The 26,120-nt window shown below is 44.8% G+C and overlaps 1 protein-coding gene across 6 annotated transcripts in view; it reads left to right on the forward strand.

Moving 5' to 3' along the window:
• The first annotated feature begins 6,922 nt into the window (after positions 1 to 6,922).
• CCDC71 (coiled-coil domain containing 71) overlaps positions 6,923 to 26,120 on the forward strand; it is a 216,341-nt gene continuing 197,143 nt past the window's right edge. Inside the window, exons 1-2 of one of the 6 annotated variants that reach the window (XM_085624313.1) lie at positions 6,963 to 7,173; positions 7,714 to 7,768. The gene's annotated coding sequence lies outside the window, so the exon portion shown is untranslated. The other 5 variants (XR_014968469.1, XM_085624315.1, XR_014968468.1 and 2 more) reach the window with 5 other exon arrangements.

Below are 26,120 nucleotides of genomic sequence, written 5' to 3' on the forward strand. Positions count from 1 at the left end.
TGCAATGACAAGCCTATAGTTCCATTTTTAATGGCCTCTCATGGGTGGCATAATACATGCTTCAGCCCATGGGAGCCCACTGGGGTACCTAAGCCCTAGGTACCTGAGTTCCATATACTAGGGACTATAAGGGTACCCCAGTATCCAATCTGGGATGTACCTAAGTACTGAACATAACAATTTAGGTAGAAATCAGATAGACTCGGGTCCTGATTAGCAGGATCCCAGTCAGACTAGTCAATAACAGCTTTGCACCATGCAAAAAGTGGGGGTAACCATAGAAGCAGATCCAACTTTCCTACATCTGTTCTAAAACATTCACACTCGTTGGATTATGTCATCAGTACTGTCATCAGTGATGTCATTTGAGATGTCATCAGTAATGTCATTGACCTTTTCATGAGTGATGTAATATGTGAGAGCATAAGCAGTGCATTGGGGGGGCGTAAGTTATAGTTAGATCAGGTAACTATAACTGCTGAATTTCTATGGTTTTGTATGAGTGAAATCTGAGCCTAACTATGACATCCCTGTAACCTTTGGGTTTTTCATTGAACGCGAACTCACAAAGGTATGCACATCCAAAGAGACCTACGGGCACTCTAGGGTCAAAATAAAAAAGAACGTATTCATCAGGCATTAAGATCAATGCGGTCACCCTGTCTCCTTCGGAACCTGGGTTAATAGTTACAAAGCTACAAGTGGTTCCGTAGGGTAAGTACCACGGGGTACTTGTTAAGAACCAAAGTATTTCTTTCACAATCAAAAATGATACATACTGGACATTTATGAATGTACCACACCTATAGTAAGGTTTAGCAAAAATATATATTTATTAAATAATTTGTTTTGATTTTCTATTCTTCTCACCAATTGTGTGAACAATTTTTTACAAAAAATAATAACAATGGGGGCTGTCTAACAAAGAAAACACAATAACAAATACAAAGACAATTCAGTGGGTGACTGTGGTGACATAGTGCAAATGAGTGACCTTTCAATTTCAAACAGTAAACAAGACAATAACGTAAATTTGCCATCCTTTTCAGGTCTTTTACTTTAGCTACCACTATTTCCTAAATTATTGCTATAGTGAGCCAGGACATGAGATTGTTGCACGTCGACGCAAAGAATAAATGCTCCCGCAACCCCGAGTCACAAAGCAGTTGTGATCTCCTTACCTCCATAGTTGGGTGTCTCCCACCAGCTCGCGGTCGAATAAGCCGCTGAGCTCTTAAATTCTTTAATTAATTTTTCTTTTTATTTTCATGTTGCCTCCATTATTTAAGGAGGTGCGGGAAGTTACGTTTGATGGACATTGGCATCAACTTACAATAATCATCACGAGTTGCATTTCACAACCACTACGATTTTGCTACCCCCGGAGGCCGATGAGCACATCCAGAGGGGTGAGTTTTTAAGTCCTTGTTTCTAGGGGTCATCAATGTGAGTCCTTGTTTGGACTCTGTTTAAACCGTGAACAAGCTATTAGCGAAATGCGTTGGTGAGGCGTTACCTTGCCTTGAATAAACTTTGTAATTAGCACTCCTGTGAGTCCTGGATTTCTTTCCTGGCAAGGGTGGAAAGTTGTTGGATGATTGATGAGACAGCCGGAGCCCGTCCAGGACTGCCGTGTTCGAAGCTCCGTACTTCCGGGCTGTGGATCAGTAAAAAAAAACAAATATATATATATATATATCTTCACTGAATAAAACAAAGGTCACTGGGACCTTATAGTTAGGAAATTGAATTTTAAAAAACATAGAAATTCACAGAAAAAAACAAAGGTTACAGGGATGTTATAGTTAGGAAATAGAATTTTAAAAAACTTAGAAATTCACACAAAAAACAAAGGCTGCAGGGACATTATAGTTAGGCTCAGATTCCACTTGTTCATTCATTACTTGAGCTAACTATAATTTATGCCCCAGTAATGCACTGCTTATGACCTCACATATTACATAAGTCATGACATCGTGTAACTGGGAGTGAGCCCTGGGGGCAAGGGTCGGAATCGAATGTGTGGGGGACTTCAGGAGCACGGCGTGAAGGCCATATTGGATCGCATGCCGAGTGGGAGCATTTTGTTATGCACTTTTTAGGTCTTGCCTAGCAATGAAGCGTATGCGCTGCTCGCTCCTGGTGAGATCTATTGTCGTTGCTTTTCTTGCGAAGCGAGGGTGGACTCTCCACCCACGCCTCTTACTGGCTCGCCTGTCAAATCTGTGCTTTCTATTGGGAGGGAAGCATGTTTGATTCCCTCCCTGTCTTCGCTTGGCGTGCCTGCCCGGACAAGGCAGATGCCCGCGCCCAGACAGGACATATGCACGCGTATGTTGTAGGAGCACAGCGCGCTGCTTTGCTTTTATTCTGCAGAGGTCTTAGCAGGGCACCGGCATGGCGCCTTTCGCTTTCTTTACTCCCCGCGTTTACTTTATTACCTTTCCGCTTTCCCTTTATTTGCATAGCCTGTTTATGCCCTTCACCCTCTGGTACTTTTGTATACCCACCGTTGTATAGACGCATAGTATGCACCTCCATGTGTCTGTGTGATTTGCCCACACCTGCTCTGAATGTTCCACGAGTGAAAACTTCGCAGGAGACAGGGTCGCATAGGTGAGCTCCACATGTGATCTTGTTTGACTTTGGTTATAGCAATTGAGCAGGGACACCTAAAATCAATAATTTGTAAAAGAGAGCCAAGGTAAAGGACATGTGTGGTAAGGTTTGTGCCAGTGTGAAATTTCAGAATAATTTGTTCAAACGATTTAGGTGGTCACCGATGTTTGAATTAAAGGCTAAGCGGCTACGATGAGACCATTCCGACCACCCCTACGACCTTGCAGTGTTCAAGAGTAAGAATTTCAGCATTTCCCCGGCATATTGTTGGAGGGGATTGTTTAGCAAGTTTTAACTCTTTGAATAAAATCCAACATTGAGGCTCTAAAGTGGTTCAAACCTGTGATCTTCGGTTTACGAGACCAACACCTTACCACTTGGCCACCGAGCCGCCACGTACAAACTGCATTCTGGGCATCATATGATTACGTCATTTTGGATCCGATTAACGCCGCCTCTTTCGATTTAATCGTATTACTTGTATATTTGTTGTTGGCTTTTTTAGGCGACCCCTGATTTTCTGAAAGCCAGAGCACTGGGAATGCTGGCTTTCAATCGTTTTTTATAACTGGGCTTCGGATCTCTTTCAGGATCGCGTGCAGTCAAAATAACTGCTTTTGGTGCGCGTGTATTTTTCTTACACCGTCCTCGCTCTCTAATTGGAGACATAAGGTGGTAGGTGTTATGTTCTAGGCTCCGGTAGGCACCGGGTTTAGATCACGATGGTGTACCGCACACTGCGCAGGGGCGTGGAGCTGGCACACACACACACAGGATACGGTCCTGTCCAGCCCCGCCCATTTGTTTATCACTGGTCAGGATCGGATTGGCGAGGCAGGCAATCGGATATGGGCTGATGGGCCTGTTGCTGAATCCAATTAGTGGGAAATTTTGATTTGGTGGACTAAGCAGTCCAATCAGTCAGAGCCATCCCTGTCTTCACAAGTGCACAACTAACAAGCATTTGCAATGCAATAAGTCTTGCATTTACGCGAGTTTGAGCTATTGGCATTGTAAATGACAATACCTTTTATTTAAGTTTTGGTTTTTAAAACATACATAAACGGCATTGTCATTTACAATGCCAGTAGCTTAAACTCGTGTAAATGCGAGACCTATTGTATTGCAAATGCTTGTTATATTTTGATGCTCTGATCCTTTAATAAAGTTAGTAGGTCTGCCTAACTTAAAATGACACCCAGGCTTTTGCGCATGGCTCATGTGTGGGGGAGGTTGGGCACAGGGTCTGTCCTGTGGCCAACCTCACACCAGGCATGGCCAAAAGGCATGTGAAACGTGGAGTTGGCTACCCACAGTGTTGGATGCAGGGCTTGCTGGCAGGCTGGGACCTGTGGCCAACCCCACAATCTTCACGGCTGAAGGCAATGCACAGTATAGGTTTTGTCATTATGTATGATTATAACATATTTCCTGACATTAACAAATACAAAGAAGTTCACTGAAAAAACAGATTAAAGTTACATTATAGGTAGGTATGGTAATAATATCTTACTTTGCATTAGAAAAAAAAACTTCAAAACTCACTGAAAAAAATCAAAGGTTAAAGAGACGCGCCTAATTAGGTGGTAATGTCAGTTAAAACATACCGTTTTAAACATACAAAACTACTGAAATTCACACCAGTTATAGTTATCTCAAATAACTATAACTCCGTCCCAAAGGTAACTATAACTTGCATCCTCGCCAAGCAATGCTAATTGCCAAACATATTACATCACTCATGACATGTTCTATGACATCATTGATATCACAGCAGCATTTGCTATGGCATCATTAATGACAAAACTCTGCATGGCAAGAACACAAGTTATAGTTATCTTAGCGCACAAGTTATAATTATTATGTGTAATATTCAATTTTTATTTCCCCTTTGTTTTGTAAAGTGGTGTTTAGTAAGCAGAGCTAACTAGGCTTAGCTATTTAGGTGCTTATGTTTAGCCTTTACATACATGGGCCTTATTATACGTAGATTTAAGACTTTAGGACTTAGATATTCAGGTTTAGTCTTAGAGGCTTAACTTCAGTGGATGAAAGGCCTGTACTTTTTTGGTACAGGCTTAGTTTTAGAGGTTAAGTTTTAAATCTTAATGTTTTGATTTTGATTAAGCTTCACAGCTGTATGCTTAGATTTTGGGTTTGGGATTATGTGGTTAGGTTTACGGTTTGCTGTTTAGATTCGAGTTTCTGAGATTAATATTCTTAGAGTACATGTATTGATTTAGAGGGTAAACTTAACCTTAGGTGGTATGTGCTAAATTGCCTAGACTGAGGTTCTCATGGTTAATTATTTATGCTTAAAGGGTTGCATAACCTATTTTGTTTAGGAAATTAGATTTAGTATTAGGAATTGCGTGTATTTTAAGGAGTATGGGTTTTATACCTATTTTAACCTGCTATTGTGATGTGTCAGGGCATATTCCATTTATATAATGAGAAGGTGGAACAAAATAAAATGGGGAGAATATGTTTTAATAGAAATTCTAAAAAAAGATATGGGTGCAAATGATGATTTAATGAAATTCACCAACCAGTAGGCAGCAACACTAAACTTGACAACTTGTGTACCAGGTATATGTAAATATCTAAGAAATGGAAAGAGATAAACCTTCTTGATCTCCTATTGGTGTGCATTTGAGAAATGACTTTTTAATAGGAAAAAAATTGAATGTTAAAATTGATACAAATTCCAGAGAAGCAAAAAACACAGGAAAGTGGGGAGATATAATGTATTGTGGGGCTTTCTGTAGTGCAGGCTACTTCACAAATTATTTATATTAAAAAAATATGTTTTTTCTTTAAACTAAAAACTCTAATCATAGGGGTTTGAACAGAAATGGCACAAAATATCCCAATCAGTGATTGACATATATTTTAGCACATTCTTTCAAGCAGTCTTAATTAATGGGATAGAAAAATAAATAGTGCAAGAAAAAACAGGGACCAGTAGCAAAGACAATTTACCATACTTAACCTGGTAGGCTAATGGCACACCCAGTTAAATCATGTATTTAAATTATTTGTGAACAATTAAAAGTGATTGGTCAGAGTACCCTGTAAATATATTCATTTTCTATTTAGATCCACCAGCACCATTGCAATGTTATCTAGAAGAAAATTATAGTAATCATTGTATTATAAAAAAAACTAGAGAATAATGTTAATACCTGCAAATGTGAGGATAGATGACAAGTAAGATACATGCAATGTTTGTATTACAAGAAATTGTCCTGCCATTTTCCACTCAAAATATATTGCAAGCTCATATTGAATGTTCTACTTAGTGGTGATTTAAAGGGAACTTGACACCTCTTAATCAGCCATGGACTAGTGAATAAAACGTGTTGTCTGGGATTTATTTAGCACACAAACGGCATTAGAATTCGATTAGAGAAAAATTGATAAGATTTAAAAAAAAAAATTTAAAGACAATAGTGGGGATTGTCAAATGTAATATACCAGCTGGACCAGCCATGCTTGAAGCTAAGCGAAACTTTTTTTTTTAAATGATGTAACATGTAAGAACCGTTCTTTTGAGTATTTGAAACACAAACATTCCCATTTCTCAAAAACAGCAGATCTACAGATGTTCTATGTTTTATGATTGTTTACTGACTTTCAATACATACACTGTAAATAGTATATCTTCCTTTGGTGTTATTATTCCTTTGTTAAATAGCATGTATTGTATCTAACTTGGAAGGCTGAAAGTATGAGGTACCCTGTCATTTGACATATATTTAGATAGTAGAAACTGTGCTTTTATCAGAGAGAACGTAACATAAAAAGCATACAATCAAAGGTAATGAAAATAAGTTAAGGGACAAAAAGTTGAACATTATTTAAAGTCCCACTCAGGTCAGTTTTTAACACCCTCTCAGACCATACTGGTGACCACCTTAAACTGGACATTTGTGGGTGGAACATATTTCTCAAAAAGACTGAGGGATTTGTAGGAACAATTTAACACAAAATTGAACTTTTTTTCTAGAGATGATAATTTATTTTTTTTAAAATTGGAGGGGGTGAATTTAAGGGGGTGGCTTGACAGACTCAAGACATAAAAGGTAGAGTTTGCAAGTGGTGCTTAGACTCCATTGGTGTGAAAGTGGAAACATGACAAAGGAGACACACAAAAAAGGAAACCAGAGATGGTGAACTGTGGCTCAGGGTCACAGCACCAACTCCCCTGAAACAAAGATGGCTCCTGAGGAAGTTCAGAGAGGGTGTAACTGGGAGTGAGCCTAGGGGGCAAGGGCCGGAAGCGGAAGTGGGCGGGACTTCCGGCGCACGGCGTGGAGGCCATCTTGGATCGCAGGCCGAGTGGGGGCTGTTGTTGGCACAGCCGGGAGGAGAGCGCAGTGTGCGGGGGCAGGAGGGGAAGGGGCGCCAGGGCGGGTTTCCGGCGTCGCGGCGAGTGCGCAGAGCTGCGGCCGGGTGCGCCCCGCCCTCCCGGGACAGCATTGAAGAGGAGGAGCCGGGGCAGGAGGAGGAGGAGCAGCAGCAGAGCGGCGGCGCGTCCCTGGGGCACTGCAGGTAAGAGGAGCCGGGGCCGAAACCCTCCCACGGCGGGGCGGGCGGTGCCTGGCCTGGGGAGAGGCCTGCGGGGGCACCCCCGGTCCCCGGGGAAGAGGGCGGGGGCAGAGCCGCGCAGTACACAGGATTACAGGAGTTACTGCGCTTTCTCTGCCTGAGCCGGCGCATCCTCCGTGCCCTGCAAGCGCTGTCCGCCGGACAAGTTACAGTTCAGCCGGGGCTGCTGGACGGGGGCAAGCCCCATCTGTCCCAGGGCTGGCCAGACCCTCTCACCCCTCCTAGAAGGTATTTTAACTGCCTGACACAGGGACGAAGCGACAGGAACATCCTGTACCATCCACTTCCAACAGAAGTTGATTCCTTGTTTCGTGTAAGGCAGGGTCACTAGATGCACCTTTTATTGTGATTCTTGCCCTCTACCTCCCACAGAAGTTACTACTCTTTCTTTAATATTAAGAGCAGGTACAGCGTGTGTGGTGGTACCACACACTACTGGTTCCTTCCATGTTTTAAGGGATTTTCTATCTGTTCTTTTGCTAGGGGAACAGGAATAGTGTGAAGTACGTTTTCCCATAACATACAGTACATTTATGTGGTAAGTTCATAATAAACAACCTCCAACTAAGTTTGTATGTACTGATATTGCAGACCTCTTAACATGATTTGTATTTATTTTTGTTTCCAGTCGTCTTTGATTGTATATGCTTATCTTGTATTCCAATTATTCCTTTAGATCCTTTTTCAGTTGTTTCGGATGTTGATTAAGCATGGATGCTCCAATAAAGAGTTACTACTTTTTTACTTATCGGTCAACATTACTTACCACACTTTAACAAAAGTTGATGCTGTTTTGGTTCAAACTAAGAAAATGCGAAAAGATGCAGCGTAGGTTGTTTTTCTAGATCCTGTAACTGCTACAGGCTTTCTTGTCATGTCCCTCTTTTGCTTGGAGAATTAGAAACGGCGCAATTTGTTTTTGTTTTATATAGTGCTAGCTAGACCAAAAGGTATTGTAGCGCTTTACAAGTTGTGGGCATAGGTAATTAGAGCTACTTGTAGGTCAAACTCAGTCAATAGAATTATAAGCAATATAATATTAAAATAGTGAGAACAATCAAAAAGTACATAACAATTCAACATTAGAAAATGACAGTGCAAAAAACGAGACTGAATGGGTCAAGTGACTGTAACGGAAGAGTCAATAGAGGGTGGTTGAGTCTTTGGGATACATGGATCAGCTTGTGAGCGTGTTGCAGAGGAGATCTTCGGGGAATGAGTTCCATATCCTGGGAGCATGTTGGTATCTCCCATGCCACCTACAGAAGAGATTTCTCCATCTTAGATCTAGTACTGGGATAGTCTGTAGCGAGAGGCTGCTTGATCTTAGCCCCAATGCAAAACTAATTATCTTGATTCATCTCAGCAGAAATAAACATATATACGTAAGTTGCGCTTCTAACTGCAGCAGAAGTTGACATCCATTTATTATTATTATTTTTTTTTATGATGGGAGGAGCGGCTACGTCCTATGATCATTCCAAGTCTCTTTTTTGCTCTCGTAGAACATCTTTTGATGTCGCTCAAAGAGTGAGACCAGGTATGGTATGGACCTTACCCATCAGAAGTTGTCTTGGTTTTGTGTTACTGGGTACCATACCCATCATTGACACTCATGAGTCATCACCTTATCCCTTCTATGTTGGGAGGAGAAAATGCAGCCTGTTTGGGGGATTCTGAACCTCTCTCTGACGCCATAGACATTGGCTTCCGTGCTTGTCCTCTGTTTCTCCCTCTATAGTTCTTTTCTCCTTGCAGACAAAATATGTGCTAGGAGTTCCTAGTCCTTCCCTTCTTCTTTAAAGTGGCGGTGCTTCTCATAGTGTGTGAAGAAAGGGTACATCAGGGTTTTAAGTTGTGTAAGCCCTACCAGACTCTGCTATAATGAAAAACGGGCTTTGAAAAAGGTTTCTGTCGTGCTCTATATTCATGCTCTTCACTTTACTGGTAAAATACTGATTCATTCCTCAACAATGACTGTAAAACAACTTTAAGGTGTTCCATGTCATCAATTCAACACGTTTATATGTCAAATGGTTTACTTTATCTTGTATTCCCTAAATGTATTTGCTTTTTTAAAAGATGTTTATGCAGTTTGTTTGTCCTTCAACACATGCCTCTTGTTTACCTTGTACTTGGAACTGTCACCTCCTAGTGTATGTGTAGTTCACATTGTACGTGAATGTTTATAATTGTCTGGGAGTGAGAGCTCCGAAGTAGTGAAAAGAATTTACGAATCTCACAGTGGCTTTCAGTGGGTCACAGATGTGTGTAAACTACATGCACATCCAGTTGTTGGCTTCTCTGCAGGGCACAAATATTGTGGTCGCACCTTTGCCAATTTAATTGTTGGGAAGCAAGAAGGCTACAGATGAGTTATTTCAGAAAGATGTAGCGACCTCGGGCATAAATGTCTTAACAGAGTGAGAGACTGTAGAAGACAGCTGAGTGAAAGTTAAGGTTGGAGTATCTGAGCCACTTGGAAACAAACTACCTCTTCACAATCAAGAGCAAAATGTAATTCACAGTGTCATAGTTTCAGGAGTGAGATTTTTAGTTGCAATTCACAATAAAATCCCCTATCTAAAACAGATAAAAAGCATTACCTTAGTTTGAGATATATAGTTGCATCTCTGGATACAATAACGGAACTTTTAGAGAGGTACCCTAAATTTTTGTACAGCGGCATGATCTATAATCCCCGTCCTTAAGTAGTCTGCGCCTGTTGGGAAGAATCCCTTGTGGCCCATCTTTGGACTCTTACGTTTTAGAGACCTCCTACCTTTTTCATCCCTCCTAAAACACCGAGGTTTGTCCTATGTTGTGGTTCTGATGGCTTATTCCTCACCCTTGCACCTGTGATCATATCACTTCCAGTGATTGAAAAGAACAGGCGCGCAGAAGGTGCACCTCTTATTTCCAGTGTGAGCACAAGCAATTTTTAACTGGGTTGCAAGATTTTTTTACATGCCTCAAGTGGAAACAGATACTCAATAACAGTATGTTCCTGCCTTTCTGCAGTTCCGTTTCGTGAAGGGCTCTCCTATGGAATAAGCGGTCAGTGTAGTATGTCCTATGCGTATTAAGGCTCTCCCCCCCCCCCCCCCCCCCCCCAAGTGCTAAAGAGAGCGAGGAGCCAGCCAGTACTTCCTAGCCCTCTAGTTCATTTTCTGACACAACGCGTGTTATTGTGTCTCTTCTAGCAGACGCTGTACCTGCGCTCACACTCTAGAGGTTACCAAGCCCTGTTCCTGCCCCTCGCAGATGGTATTGTATCAATTATTGGGAGGTCTGATCAGAAATGTCCTAAAGCCGGGACAAGATGTGTCTCCCTTTGTACAAGTAAGTGTAAGAGCACTTACGGTTTAGGCCAGTGGTTTTTAACCTGTGGTCCTTGGGCCCTTTAGGCCAGTGGTTCTTAACCTGTGAACCTTGGGCCCCGGGGGTCGGCAAAACCTACTCGGGGAGGTCGCGACTGCTTGGAAAATGAAATAACAGATTAATATGGTGTATATAACGAAGCATCGTGTACTGTTGAATATTTTAAAACATTCTATAAATGTGAAGGAATTTGAAATTGAAGGATGCAAATTAAGTGGTTTCCTCCGATTGACTCGGGAACAGTCAGTGCAGGTTCATCAAGCTGAATATAGTTTGGACAATGAGGGGTCGCAATGAATTTAGAAAAGCAATAGCCTTTGTTGTTACTATTATATAATTTGTGAAATAAAATATTTAATCATTTGTGTATTTGTTTAACTACTTCCTTCGTATTTTCTTTTGTTTTGCCATTCAAATGATCGAAAAGGCTCATGCCGGGGTTCTCGGCATCCAGTAATTACTCAGTGGGGGTCCCCGGATTGCAGTAATGATGATTCAGTGAGGTTTCCCAGTTCCACTAATGATTAAGTTGGGGTCCATAGAAGTCAACAGGTTAAGAAGCACTTGTGTATGCCATGTTTTAACCCTCCTTTCTTTTCCTCTTCGAGTTTATTGCTTTGTATTTTATAGGGGGGGGGGGGGGGGCAGGTATGAACTGCCTTCTTCACGTAAAGTATGGCCACACATCTTCATAACAAGCGGCCTTTCTCTTGGGTTCTCTGGCTCTTCGGTCTCCCACTTTGTGGCTCGGCTTCTTCATGGTAATAAAACCGGCCTGCGCTTGGTTTTGTTACTGGTTCATCCCCAAGTTTTGACCTGGTACCTCCTAGGGTAAGATGTACGATTTTTACCTCCCTCCCTTCCCCGGCCCATACTTTCATGTTCATTAGACTGTAAGAAGGAATCCTGCACTTTCTCCATGAAGCTTCGACTTGCCTTTGCTGCGAGAGGACTGCACTCAGCCTTTATTAAATGTCGGTCACTCGCATGTTGGTGCGCCTCACTCCACGGAAAACGTGGGCGGCCTTTCTGTACTACCTGTTTTGTTTGTTGGCTCTTGTTATGGCGTCCTGCCCCTTCTTGGTTTGAGAGGCCCCGACAAAGCCTGCCTGCTCCAGGGAGTCCCAGGCCTTTTCTTTGTTTCCTAAGTCATTGTTCTGCAGAGAGAGAGGCTGTCACGGCCTGCCTCTCTAAGCGAATCTCGGGCACCGCCGTCCTCTGTACAAGGGATTACCCAGCCTCCTGGTGCGAGGAACAGGACTATCTGACCCCACCCTAGTTATAACGACTGTTCATCCTCGCTTTGTCCTAGAGCAGACTGTATGGCTGGAACTGGCGTACACGTTTTTCAGAGTGCCCCCCGCCAATCCTAAATCTGTCGTTTGGTGTCCAGGAGAGTGGTCTCCCAAGACCTGCCCAGAGCTTCATGTGAGCCGGTGGTTGCAGCGGGGATCCCCCAGCACTCCCTCTCGGGACCTGCGCTTACTTTCCAGCCCATGCTTTGATCTGTAAGAGGGGGGGAGGTGAGAGAGATCCTGCAGTGGTAAGGTACAGACGGGGGTGACTGGAGTGTAGACTACAGAGCCGACATTGGATAGAGCCGCAGAGGGCTTCGGAGAAAGTCTTTTGGGCCTGCCACTTTTTCATTTCTATCTGGTATTTCTATAGCGCGGACCTAGCAGGAACTAAGACAGCGGAGTGCTGTACATGGGCAGAGACCAGCACTGGAGGAAGCTGTGCTGTGGCCAGTTAGGGCACGTCATGTGCTGTACATGGGCAGAGACCAGCACTGCAGGAAGCTGTGCTGTGGACAGTTGGGGCATGTCATGCTGTACATGGGCAGAGACCAGCACTGGAGAAAGTGGCTCAGTGGACAGTTAGGGCATGTCATGTGCTGTACATGGGCAGAGACCAGCATTGGAAGAAGCTGTGTTGTGGACAGTTGGGGCATGTAATGTTCTTACAAATGACGCTCTGAAGTCTTGTCCCTCGAGAGACGATGGCTTACTGTGAGAACAGCTGGTCCGGTGCTTGCTTCTCTAAAGGCAAGAAGTGGGTACACAAGTGATGCGGTCCCCAATGAGAGTCCAGGCCCTGGGGGATGGGGTCCCTGAGGCTGAAAATGGCTGGGGGGTGGGGGGGGGGGGCTACTTGGGCTCCTCCTTTTTTCTTATTAAAAAAAAAATGGCCTACCCCTGGGGAATCGGGTCCCCGGGGCCGAAATCGTCCTGGTGTGGGTGGCTGCGTTTCCCCCTTCCTTTTAAAACAAATAAAAAGAAATGGCCAAGCCCCAGGGGATGGGATCCCCAGGGGCTGTATAAAGCCTGGGGAGGGGGACCGCACAGTCCCCCCCCCCCCCCCCCCCCCCCCCAAAAAAAATGCACTGAAAGGCCCAGCCCCGGGCATATATCTTCCTCGAGAGGGGCGGGGGCACACAGCCCCCCACCTCCTTTTAATTAAATTTAAAAAAGGGTCAAAGGATGGGGTCCATGGGGCCCAAGAATTCCAAGGGAAAGGGGGTGGGGCACACAGCCCCTTTTACCACTTTAAAAAAAAAAAATATACGAACCGGCAACTCACTGGAGGCTCCACCCACTTCCTCCACTACTCTGCAAACAAGCCTCCTGGCGTGCTCTTGATTGAGGTATAAAGTCCCCGTTGATGCTTAGGGGCCAACTAGAAAAGGTGGTAAATGAACAACAAAGTACAAGCTGCAAGTAGATGATTTAAAGACAAATTCTGCATGCTACCAGGGTATCACTGACTGATCACCAGCGTGGAGCGAATGAGCAAGACAACATTATCCTGACAGGTAACGTACCCTGGTTGCCCAGCACACCTCCGGATGGAGGTTAATCCAATAAGGAAACAGTTAATCCAGTTGAAGATAAAATTTTAATTCTGCAACATAGTAGTAGTCTCCCAATTATTCTTAATATTCTCATCAATAGCATGGGTAGATCAAATAAAGTCAAGCCCAGTGGGTAAATTGGAACAAATGCAATGCATTTTGGGTGAGGCCTTTGTCAGGGAAATTACATCTAAAGAATGAAACGGAAAACTAAAGATGTAACCTGTGCTCAAAGGTAAATACCATCTGATAATTGAAATAATGGAGATTTTAAATGTGCTCACTCTAGTTGATAAAGCCCAAAAGTGGTAAACGACTGCCAAAAATGGTAAATGCCAAAGTCCAAGAGATCAAAGGATCGTATCACAGTAGAAATGTAAAGACATCGAAGTGCAATAGAAGTGGTAACAAATAGGCAAATGAGTTCAAGTAGGGGCGTAAGGCATAGTTATAGAATAAGCTAAAACAGTGAAGTTAAAAAGTGCGCGTGGGTACTCGCTTGGAACGAGATTGTGATCAGATTGCAACACGTGGTGACATCAAGAGTGGAACCCTCAAAGGGTTAAATATCAACAGTAGTTTAATCTCTCCAATAAGCCATAAAGTCTTAGACTCCCTTGAAATCCTTAACAAACAGGACATACAAAAAATCTTCAAAGCCAAAACACCTGAACCTTTCTTTGAGGGAACGTGGTATCTTGGACAAACTCGCAAACAATCCTGCAATCCCCTGTACCAACGCTGACAAAGGTGGAGCTCTTGTAATTATGGACTATACTTTTTATCAAGAGAACATCCAAGCACATATCCACTAACCTACATGAAACTGGATGGCAATCCAATTGATGATTTTAAGAAAGTTCTTAAACACATCCTAGACCCAGCGGTCATAAATGGCACCCTTAGGGATAAACATTTCTATTTACAGATAGTCCCAGCATGTGTGTGTGTGTGTGTATATATGTATATATATATATATATATACTGCCCAAAGTTTATAAGGATCTTATGAAATCACTGTTTCGCCCGACTTGTATCAACTTGCGGAACCATTCACGAACCAATTGACAAATATTTAGACCGATATTTGCAACCTTTTGGTTCAACAGATGTATGTATGTGTATATGTGTATATATTACCTACTGGCGGTCGCCAGTAGGTAGTTATAGTTAGGACCACGTTTCCATAGGAAATCCGCAACATTCTATTTTGAATAACTTTGGCGCCGGTCGACGAATCCTCGCAAATTTTTCAAAATAGGTGGGGCGCTACGCTCCGCTCCTACCCTGAAAGTCTCGGGGGGATTCGTCAAGCGGGGGCTGAGATAAAAGGGGGGTCCCAAAACACGTTTTTCCCATGCATTTTTCCATAGGACCTTTAGACAGGGCTACAGCCCGAACGGCTGAACAGAATTACTAGAAATTTGGCAGAGAGGTAGTCCTCAGGTCAAGGAAGTGCCTTTTGTAGGTTTGGTGTAAATCTGTTCAGTAGATTCTGAGAAAATAGCCTTTAAATCAATATATATATCTGAGCCAGCTTACGGTGCGCTTACGGTACGCTTACCGTACGCGTACGGTGGCGTGCGCGAGCGCGATTCTGATTGGCTCTTAGATCTTAGTAAACATTCGAATCGGCCGAAACCAGGAAGCGGCGGCCGCCATTTTCTCTCTCGCACTGAGAGTGATGTTTAAAATATAAAGCACAAAAACATGTAAAGGGGCTGTTTAGACAGCTCCCACACACATAGCAATGTTGAGGGAGTCCCCAAAGATCCCCCAAGGCCAAAAACGGAATTTTTATTTTTTCGCTAATTTCGCCGATTACGCTTACCGTACGCGTACGGTAAAAAATTATAATAAAAAAAATATTATCCACACTCTCCCCACCCCGTGTGCAATTGGTGCCCGAAGGGCACGAATTGTGCATGGCTTATTAACGATAAGTTAAACTAAAATATTAAAAAAAAAATAATAAAAAAAAAAATTATCCACACTCTCTCCACCCCGTGTGCAAATGCTGCCCGAAGGGCACCATTTGTGCATGGCTTATAACATATACGAAAAATTAAAATATTACCTTTCAAAACGAAGTGCATCATATGTCCTCCATGTGCGCACGGTGCGCGAATCACATCGTGCGTACATGGCCCATCTAGCATAACGTGGGCACGCCGTGCGCGTGCCCACCGTGCGTGCACGGCACTAACTGCGTAAAGTGGGCGCGCGGTGCGCGAAGCGCACCGCGTGCTCACGCGCACCGTGCGCGCACGGAACGAACTGCGTTAAGTGGGCGCGCACGCCACGAATGGCGTAAAGTAACTTAGCATTTAAAAAACCGTACAAATTCACTGAAAAAACCATAGGTTTCACACACGTTATAGTTAGGAATTAGCATTTAAAAAACCTTGCAAATTCACTGAAAAAAACATAGGTTTTACACATGTTATAGTTAGCGGAAATTTTACTGATAAAAAACCAATGAAATTCCCCCGTTATAGTTAGTGCAGGCAACTATAACTCACGCGACCGCAATCTTCTGCTGATGACATATGTGTCTTTATGAAAATAAAATATTTGTAATATATGTATAGCTAAAAATGTATGGAAGAAGACATGGGCAAATAAGTGTCTAAATACAGTATTAGCATCAGCAGAGGATTGCGGTCGCTTGAGTTATAGTTGCCTGCACTAACTATAACGGGGGAATTTCATTGGTTTTTTATCAGTAAAATTTCCGCTAACTATAACATGTGTGAAACCTATGGTTTTTTCAGTGAATATATATTATATGGACACCATCGACTTTTTACTTAAGATCAACTCCCTCAACACGGAAGGTGCTCATAACATGTTTCTCTGTACCATGGACGTAAAGTCATTATACACGTATATTCCGCCATGATATGGGTCAAACTTTTTTTTGCTTGACTTGTTGCATTACACTCAATACCACAGCTACTTTAAGTACGAAAATGAATACTTTCTCCAGCTTAATGGAACTTCGATGGGGAACTGTGCAGCTCCCTGCTATGCCAATTTGTTTATGTACAAATTTTAACTTGATCATGTACTATCAGCGGACTCCTGGACCAATAACTTGACGATGTACGTCTGATACAGCAATGACATCTTTTTGCTATGAAGAGACACTCTGTTGGAACTGTCATTGGCCATACATGAGCTTAACCAAATTAACAACCGTATTGAGTTCACTTACAATAACAGTGTTTCCGCTTTTAACTTCCTGCCTGTATCCATAGTGAATACAGGCACTACTTTGGAAACCAAAACCTACAGTAAAGAGACCGAACACAACAACTTATTACACTTTCAAAGTTTCCATCAACATTCCTTACAAAAAATCTGCCTTCTTCTCAAATACTCAGAGTAAAAAGGATTGCTTCCAATCCTGCAAAAATACCAACAACATGCTTCAACGGTTCAGTAACCGAGGATACCCTCCTTATATTCTTGATTTCACCAGAGCCAACACTAGGACTCGTGAAGACCTTTTGACGTCCACCAAACGCAAGCCAGATCGGACAGTTGTGGTTTTGAAGTATTGACTACAAAGTGGAAAATTCAAAAATACTATTTTACAACATTGGTCTGTGATCCCTTTAAAATAAAGTTCAAACTGGATTTCGACCACTCCACCCCTTTTTGCATATGAATGCAGCAGAGTTATTAAAGATCTACTTTCTAAACCGACAACCATCACTGCGCATTATCAGGGCACCATTCCATGCTTAAATTGCAACAACTGTAATACCATCATGGGCCCATATGTGACCCATCCACACAAAGGAAACAAAATTAAATGTGGTTTACTTCCTGAAATGTCATTGGATACATCGGGGAAAACTGAACGCAAGATAAAAATCCGACTGAACATAAAAGTAACAGCAGAACTTTTAATCAGAAATCGGCCATTGCCGCATATTTCTGTAAATCCAAACACCACATCAGTCAACTTCGATTTATAGTACTTGAGACTGTTAACACCCGAGAAGGCCGGGACAATCGCAAATACTTGCTTCAACGTGAACTGTTTTTTGGACCAAATTTTTAGTCACCATCATGCCTAACGGTCTTAATGACTGCATTGAATTTGGCTGTTTTCTCTAATAATCCTGATCCATTTACATCATCTGTGTACCTCATCCTTCCTTTCCTGCTCTCATTCACTTCACTTCAGGGCCCTCTGGAAGTACTCTGACGGTCTCAGTCCTCCGGGCAACCCCTAGAACGCAACCGCCCGGATCAAAGGGCACTAGGGTGTCCACTATGGCTGCCTATGCAAGGTGGGCTGTGATGACCCTCTAAGGCAGGTGATTAGGTCAGGATTGGCTTGGGCTGGCACGGAGCTCAAGAAACTACACGGCTGCCATGTTGGCCAGCATAGCCACCCCCCTTTAAAAACGTGTACTCTGAGCATTGAGCTGAATGTGAGATGGTGCCGGTTCCACCTGTCCGGGTATCAGGGCCCTTTGCAGACTTTTAAATAACATAACTAAAGAAGGTACTATAGAAAATGTTTACATTAACAGGAGCACAAGCATTGAATTAAACTGTGAGAAGGATTTTGTTAGCACGCAGGAAGCTGTTGCTAGTTAAACATTTATACAGTGAGACACTTCCAGGGTTGCCTGTGCCTGTTGTGTTCACTGACAGAGCTTGTGTGTGACGGGGGTATATTTGCTTCTGAAGTGTGTTTTGGCTAAGTCCAAAAAGACCAGGGACAGAAGTGTGAACGGACCAACAGCTTTTCCCTATAAGACCAGGCAGTTCAGATTTGAGACGGTTCTAGCTGTCACATCGGTCTTCTGGTTTTAAAAAAACTACCTAGAGTGGATTTTGGTCAGTGGGCTTCATCCATTGATCTCTTGAACTGTCAGTCACGTTTTATTTTCACCCACCATGACACACAGCAAGGGGCAATGGGTCAGTCCACTTTTCCTACTGCATCCCTTCACTTTGAGTGACTGCACAAAGCCTGCACATATTGTTCATGTTCGCCTAAAAAAAGATTCTATCTCCTCTGTGTCAATGGTGGTTCAAAGTGTGCTTTTTAGGATTAAATCGGTTTTTATTAGCTGAACATACGTTAAAACATTACACCGCATCTATGCCTACAACCTATAGGTCTTAATGCGATAAGGGTCAGCATGTGAGAACTGGGAAAGCGGTTAATATGGCATACCTTTCGCAAATTAAATACACAGCAAGTCGCCTGCAACCCAACTTGGGCTGGCCGCGTCAAAGGAGAAAGAACCAAAAAGTGCCAAGTCCATATAATCTGCAGTACTTTAGCGACCGATAGAGGCCAAAATAGCATGCCACCATAAAAGACCTGAATCAAATGTAGAAGGTACTAAATCGAAATATCTGTGTTTTTCTTAAACGGATAATAAACTAAGATAACAAAAGTAACACTATTAGGTCTGCAAAGAGGTACCAAGAAACCCGTCCCTGTAACACCCCCACCCCCCCCCTGCCCCCAAACCTAACGGGGGTGTTGTACATCCATTCCTAGTATCCTACCCAGAGACTGCGGTCTCGGTCTCTCCATTCAAGTCTGGTTATTAATCTCAGCAGGGGCACTAGGGAGACAGAGCTGTGCCTGGGGGTGCTGCATGGAGGAAAAGCAACCTTGGCCCGATCTGCCCGCACCGGCTGGGGGAAAGGCCTGAGCCGTGCCGGGGCCCTCGGCTGTGGGAGGCATCGAAAAGCCTATGCGGCAGCCGTGACGTGCTGCGTGCCTACGGGGTTTCCCTGAACGTCCAGAGTTCGGCCATCCCACAGGATACCCCACGAGACAAGTGTGCCATTGGAGGAGGTACCAGTGAGCTGAGAGTGTGGGGCGTGGCTCTGTAAATGGCGCAGTTCTTAAATATTCACACTGCGCCCATGCAAAGTGAGAACGTTGATGCCCCGGGACTGTGGCAGCTGCTCCAGAGGACTTAACAAGTCTGGGGGCCGGAGCATCTCCACCAACGAAGTTTCAGAGGCGGCCAGGAGTGATTGAAGCTGGGTGCCTGACTTTAAAATGGCGCCCGGCCGAGATGCTCAATAACCAAGCAGGCAGCATCACCTGGGCTAATGGCCCCAGAGCAATACTATCCGGGGCAGACCCTCACAATGCTCATAGACTAGCAAGTACCCGGCAAAGTCATAGAGGAAAAATGTAATGACACAAACCTGAGCCACATAAACCTAATCTGAATGCTGTGATCATCGCCGAGACCAGGCGAAGGGGAAGGAATCCGAGCAGCGGGTCCGGTACGAGGATAATGGTGACTCCGTCGAGAGGCTACCTATCCCCTGCGATGCAGTGCACATGCGGCTGAGGGGGCGCGTGGCTCCAGAGCAGAACATCACGACGTTGTGGCGCCTCACCTGACTCAACGCGCTAAGGAGGTGAGCGGGTCCGGATGGAGGTCTTGCTCACGAGAGGGGAACAATTAAATACACTGGCTACTAGTCTGGGGGACAGACATAGAACATCATAGATCTGAAGCATCTCATCCATAAGTGCAAGGTGAAAAGGCTGATGCACTTTGCGCTGCCACAAACAAAGCTATGCCACATGCCTGACCCTAAGATGGCCGCCTCAGGCTGAACTTGGCAAGATCACCGTTGACTCATGCCTGACAACCACTACTCAGCATCAGCCTACACGAAGGGGACGCAAAGCAGAGAGGGGGCTGTCCGCACAAGAGAGGAAGGCCTACAACACAGCCCTTATGCCACCGAAAAAAAGAGGCATAAATGGTCTGGTGCCTAAGTGTGGAACTCCTGAGGGCGCAATAGCTTGGTGGCCTGACCTGGACACACGGACGATTTCTGGCTCGGGCGCTTCCAGCCTGGAGACTCGGTGAGGCTCCCCCACGTGCTGACCTTGATTCTAGATCTAGAGATTAGAGGTCTGAATGCAAGAACGATGGGTTGTCCCACAATCTACAGACTTAGGCTAGTGGGAGGACGAAGAGAAGGGTGTTTCCTAATTACACTGGGACCGATGCCTTCGATTGAACAATGATGATGCCCCATGGGCGAAAAACCAAATCTGTTTGTAATCACCGCTGATCTTGAGTACCATTGCCCGGTGTAGCTGTTCTATGCAGCTATAGAGGAGTCAGGCTATGGTTCACCCCCTCCTCCCCCCCCCCTTGGCATTCAGCTACCCATCCGGACATCAGACATTGTTCTTAACGGTGCTTCGCGGTTTTGTCTATCTTTCACTTTGACTGCTTGTTTCCCCTGAAGTCGTCCCCCCCCCCCCCCCCCTGTCTGCCTGACGCTATCTGCATTCCTTTTTACCCTGTTTACCTTCTCCCCCCCCCTACCTTCCATTCCACATAAGACGTTTTGTCTTTGCTACGTAATGCGAAAATAACTTATGTTATCGTGTAATAGCATGTTTTTCATCTGTCTGTTCTTCTGTTCTCACCGCGGTGTCCGAACAACCTTGGCCGATGCCTGGTGGAGCTGTCCTATGCAGTTATAGAGGAATTTGGCTGCCCTGGTTCATCCCCTTGCCGTCACCTCCCCAGCTGGACATCTGACACTGTTTTCCTCGCCTCCCTGTTATGTTTCCTTCCCTCTATCTTTCTGTTGTGTCTATACTTGGAATCTGTAACTGAAGTAATTATGTAGTCTTCAACTTGCTGATCCTCATGTAAAGCGCTCTGATACCTACGGGTCTAGCCAGCGCTATATAAAACTTTGCAAATAAAAATTTCAAAATGCGTAGGTAAACTGGACAAGTTAATTCTCGAAACGCCGAAGAAAGTATAGTTATAAAGGGGGCCCAGATCTTCGCATAGTCAGATTTATCCTCCAAAGTGGCCATAGACAATCTTTCCATCCCTAAAAGAAACCATAATTGATGGAGCCTCTGTGGGTGCTCCGGGATTCTATCAGCCTTCCAACAAGCTAAGAGCACTCGTTGGGGGGCATTAAGTGCGAGGGCCATCTGTCTACCTTTGAGTGAACGCAAGGGAAATGTCAGAGTGTTGTGCAGGCCAAGTATAGTATAAGCTGAGAATCTAGGGATAGAAGTGTCGAAGGCCTGTCTATATCATCCATAATTTTCTCCCAATATCTGGTGAGTTTTGGGCAGTTCCAAAGCAAGTGAAGGAGAGTGCCAGGGCTCCCACAACCCTGCCAACATAGGCCATCACATTGGGAGTTCCATTTCGTTAAGCGGGAGGGAGTATAATACCAATATGAAATGATCTTGTATGAGGTTTTGGTGTGCCCCATGGAGAGTGCAGTGTGGTGAGCCCTATAATAAATGTCATCCCACTCCTTGTCTGTCAGCGTCCGACCAATCTCCGTCTCCCTCCGTCGCTGCCCAGTATTTCTGAGCTTGCGGATGCTCTGGGAAAGGAGCGAATAGATTTCAGAAATGAGTTTGTAGTAATTTTTCTTAAGAACTAGCCTTTTTCAAACGGAAGAATTGATCTGCCTGCTAGAGGATGGGTGGCAGAGGCCATAACCCAGTGTGACATCTGCGTGTGGAGAAAGTGGTCTGATGGAGAGAGGTCGTAGTCAAGCGCGAGTTGTTTAAAGGGGATAAAGCCATTATGGTAAAAAAGGCAGCCTAGTCTCATAGATCCTCCCTTCACCCAGCGTGTGCCTACCCCCTTAGCCATACCAGGCGGGAAGTCCGGATTGGAGAATATTGGGGTCATAGGCGACGAAAATGATGTGAGACTCGCTAACTGGGACACCCTATCCCAAACCTTCAGTGTTGGCCACATGATTGGAGATGAGTACAACCCCCAAGCACGGGAGGCTCTAAGCAGCCACATCTCCTTCCCAATATGCCGGCACGCTACTGTCTGATCCATAACTGCCCAGTGCTTCTCCGTCAGCGGACGATTCCATTCAACCAGGTATCGTAATCTAGACGCCGGAACATTGCCGTTAATGTTTGGCAGAGCAAGGCCACCATCTGTTTTGGAACGCTGCAGCAGCCTTCTGCAACCTGGGTGAGATCGGGCCCCATATGAAGCGCTTGATCTCTTTTTGGATGTTGGGAATCACTCCTGGGGGTGGAAGGAGGGAAAGAGTCTTGAAAATGTATAGCGCCCTAGGAAGGACATTAATCTTAACCGCATCGAGCCTGCCTAACCATGACAGCGGTAAACGCTGCCATAGTGCCAAGTCTTTCCGTATGAAGGCGAGCAAATTAGAGTAGTTTACCTCGGACGTTTTTGCTAGGCTTTTGTTAAGGACCAACCCCAAATAGGTTAATTCCTCAGGTAACCAGACATAATCAAACTGGGCCCGTAGTGTATCTTCAGTAGCCTATTTGGAAGTCAAGTTCAATATCTGAGACTTCTGCTGATTGATCTTAAACCCAGGAGCTCGACTAAAGGCCTGCACTTCTGCGACTATAGCTGGGAGGGAAGTCCGAGGATGAGCAATGGAAAATATAACGTCATCAGTGTACAGGCTGATCAAATGTCGGTGTGCTCTGAATGGGATTCCCTGCGCGTTTGGGTTGTCTCGAAGTCCGTGTGAAGGGCTCCATATAGAGAGCAAAAGGCAAAGGTGAGAGGGGATAGCCTTGCCTCCTCCCTCTCCCGACTGCAAAACTCCCCTACCGTACTCCATTCCCCTTGACCTAGGCACTAGGAGAGCTATATATGCTCGCAATCCAATTGCGGAAAGGTAAGCCCAACCTAAAGCGTTCTAAGGTAGCAAACAAGTAAGGCCTGTGTACCCAGTCGAAAGCCTTTTCCGCTTTGACCGCTAATAACCAAGCCTCCTCTCTGGACTGCTGTACCTTGTCAATTAAATGGCAGATACGCTTAGTGTTGTCCCCACATTGTCGACCAGGGTCAAAGCCAGCCAGGTCTGAATCAACCAAGCCAGGCATCATGGGGTTCAGACGCCGGGCGAGGATAGTAGAAAATAACTTTGCATCGACATTTAACAAGGAAATCTGACGGTATGAACTGCAATGTGTTGGATCCTTTCCAGGCTTGGGTATTACGATAACCAAAGCTTTGAGTATTGATTCAGTAAGTGTTCCGGTGTCAGCGAATGAGCTGAACAAACTGGTGAGCAGAGGAGCCAATTCAGTGCAAAAGGTCTTCTACAAAACTTCTCTAAACCCATCAGGACCCAGAGCCATCGTGGGCTTCAATTGGGCAATTGCTGCTAATATTTTCTCTATACGTATGGGAGCGTCTAGGCTTTTAGCCTCAGTGGGTGGTAGAGGGGTAACTGAAGCCCCATTAACATAGGCGTGCGGATCTGAGAGGAGCTGGGTGTCAGCAGTGTATAGATCTAAATAAAAGGACTGAAAAGCGTCTGCAGTGCTAAGATCCTCTCACCTCTGTACTCCCTGCGCCGATTGTTCTGCTTGCGTGTGTGTACTGCGCAGGCAATGAGCGATCATACGACCTCCCCCTTTATTCGTCCCAACAAAATACTTGTGCTTCAATTGCACCACAGCATGTTCAGCTCTATCCAGACCTAAGCTACGAGAGATTGGTGTCAGAGGATCGGCACTAAAGTGGATGCAAAGTTTTCTGTCCAATAGATCACAATGTATACAGCTGGACACATTTGTGTCCCAAAAAACAAGTATAGATAAGGGTGTACCACAGGGCTCTATCCTAAGCCCTACTCTGTTTAATATCAGTGTCTTCCCTGGCCACTATCATTAGATCATGCGGGATCCCAAACAATATCTTATGCTGACGACACTCAGGTGATAGTCCCCATAGAGAAGGACCCCTCCTTGACTAGAGTAAAATTCAAGAGCTGTATGTTAAAAATTGCCACATGGATGAGGAAGAACTTCCTACAGCTGTACTCCAATAAAACCGAAATCTTGCTATTGGGGAAAGCTGAGGAGTTATGGTCCTCGGAGTGGTGGCCTGCGTGTGGATTTGGGGGTCTTATGGGGGACCACCCAAAGGTGCAGGGTCCACCCTTCGTCCACGGGTCCGTGATACAAACTGAGACCAACACTAGAGCGCAGAGAGAAAGGATATTTATTACAATCTCATAAGATGGAGAGAGAACATCGGCAACAGACACCCGCAGCTTGTCTGAGGAGGCAATCTCCTGAGTGCTTTGCTTCTGCACCTTATATACCCTTCATCCCCACCCTGTGCGTGCTAGGTGAACAATAACAAACACCAATAATTTACAGACAAGCAATGGTCAGTTATGATACAATCAGCAGGTGGTGGCTGTTTAGCCCCTGCAGGGCATAGGTGAAAAAGGCATGATTATATGTCAAACAAAGGTTAATCTGATAAGTCCACAGATGGTAGCGGTGAGGCCCCTGCAGGGTGTAGGCGAAAAGCATGTTTATACGACAAGTAAAGTTCGATCAGATAAGTCCGCAGATGGTAGTTGTTGGACCCCTGCAGGGCACAGGAGAGAGGAATGATTACACAGCAAGCAGAGGTCAATCTGATAGGCCTGCAGATGGTAGCTGTTGGACGCCTGCAGGACATAGTGTGCAGGGTGAGGACGATAAACATCTGGGAAACTCCCTGTCCGACTGGTTGAGCATGGGCTGGTCAGTTTGTGGCAGGTAAAAGCACGAACAGGGTGTGAGCGTCCGTGCAGGAATGTGGGAGGTCAAAAGTGGAGCTCCAGAGTGATCGTGAAAGAGAGAGAAGGTCAGTCATGAAGGGTATAGCACAAAACGGCGGAGTGAATGGCAAGATAACAGACCTACTTTTCCACAGTCCCTCCTTTTGCCATAAGCGAAACCATTTTTTTTTTAGTCAATTACAATGTTCATCAATAGCTGTGTCTCACGTTCAGTCCTTATTTTATCGTTCTTTACCTGTGCATTTACGGGGACTGACTTGATAGCATTTGCGCAGAGGCCACAGAGTGGAGGACCACATTGAAGGCAAAGACAACAAAAGAGAACCAGGGCAAGAGGTATCAGGATGATCATTAGAACCTTCCATCCCCATGTCAGCAGAAGTTGCCATATCCAAGAACCAAGGGACCATGGGTCTGTATCTTGATGGAGGTCAGAGGCTATTCGATGGAGTGCGGAAATAGCCTCGTAGACAGATGATGAATGATCCGGAACATACACGAAACAGCTGGTGCCGATGATGCGACCTGCTCCTCCGCTGTCAGCTAGGATGACATCAAGGACCATGCGATTTTGTAGAGTGACGAGGCGTACCGCTTGGAGCTCCGCAGTGTTGTTGGCTAAAATACCCGCTGTGATATTGACGGTGGCTTTCATGACTCTGGTGAGGTGGCGAATGGCTCCGCTGTTTGCCATTGGTCCCCAGAAGGGAAGGATGCCCTTCATGGCATCCAGGAATTGTTGAGAGATTGTGTCTGTTTGTTCACCCACATCGTTGCTGCGGCGGGCGCGATGATGAAGAGGAGAAGCAATGTAGACAGGGGGAAGGAGGAAAGCAATGTAACATGTGCCTCCCCAAATCTCGTGAAGCCAAGTGTAGGCCTTTGTTCCACACACGAAGTAGGTGTTTGGGGAGGCAACAAGGGGCGGTGGAGATGTCGTATTCAGAGTTGTTGTCACGACACAAGAGCTGTCCCCAACATACTCAATACCTAAGCCTCTGATACACATTCGTCCAGGAATGCGAACAACAGCTAGCGGTGGGGTCCGCTTGGCGGGTGTCCTTGC

The sequence above is a fragment of the Triturus cristatus genome, chromosome 9, assembly GCF_964204655.1.
Source record: "Triturus cristatus chromosome 9, aTriCri1.1, whole genome shotgun sequence".
In the NCBI taxonomy this organism is placed as follows: domain Eukaryota; kingdom Metazoa; phylum Chordata; class Amphibia; order Caudata; family Salamandridae; genus Triturus; species Triturus cristatus.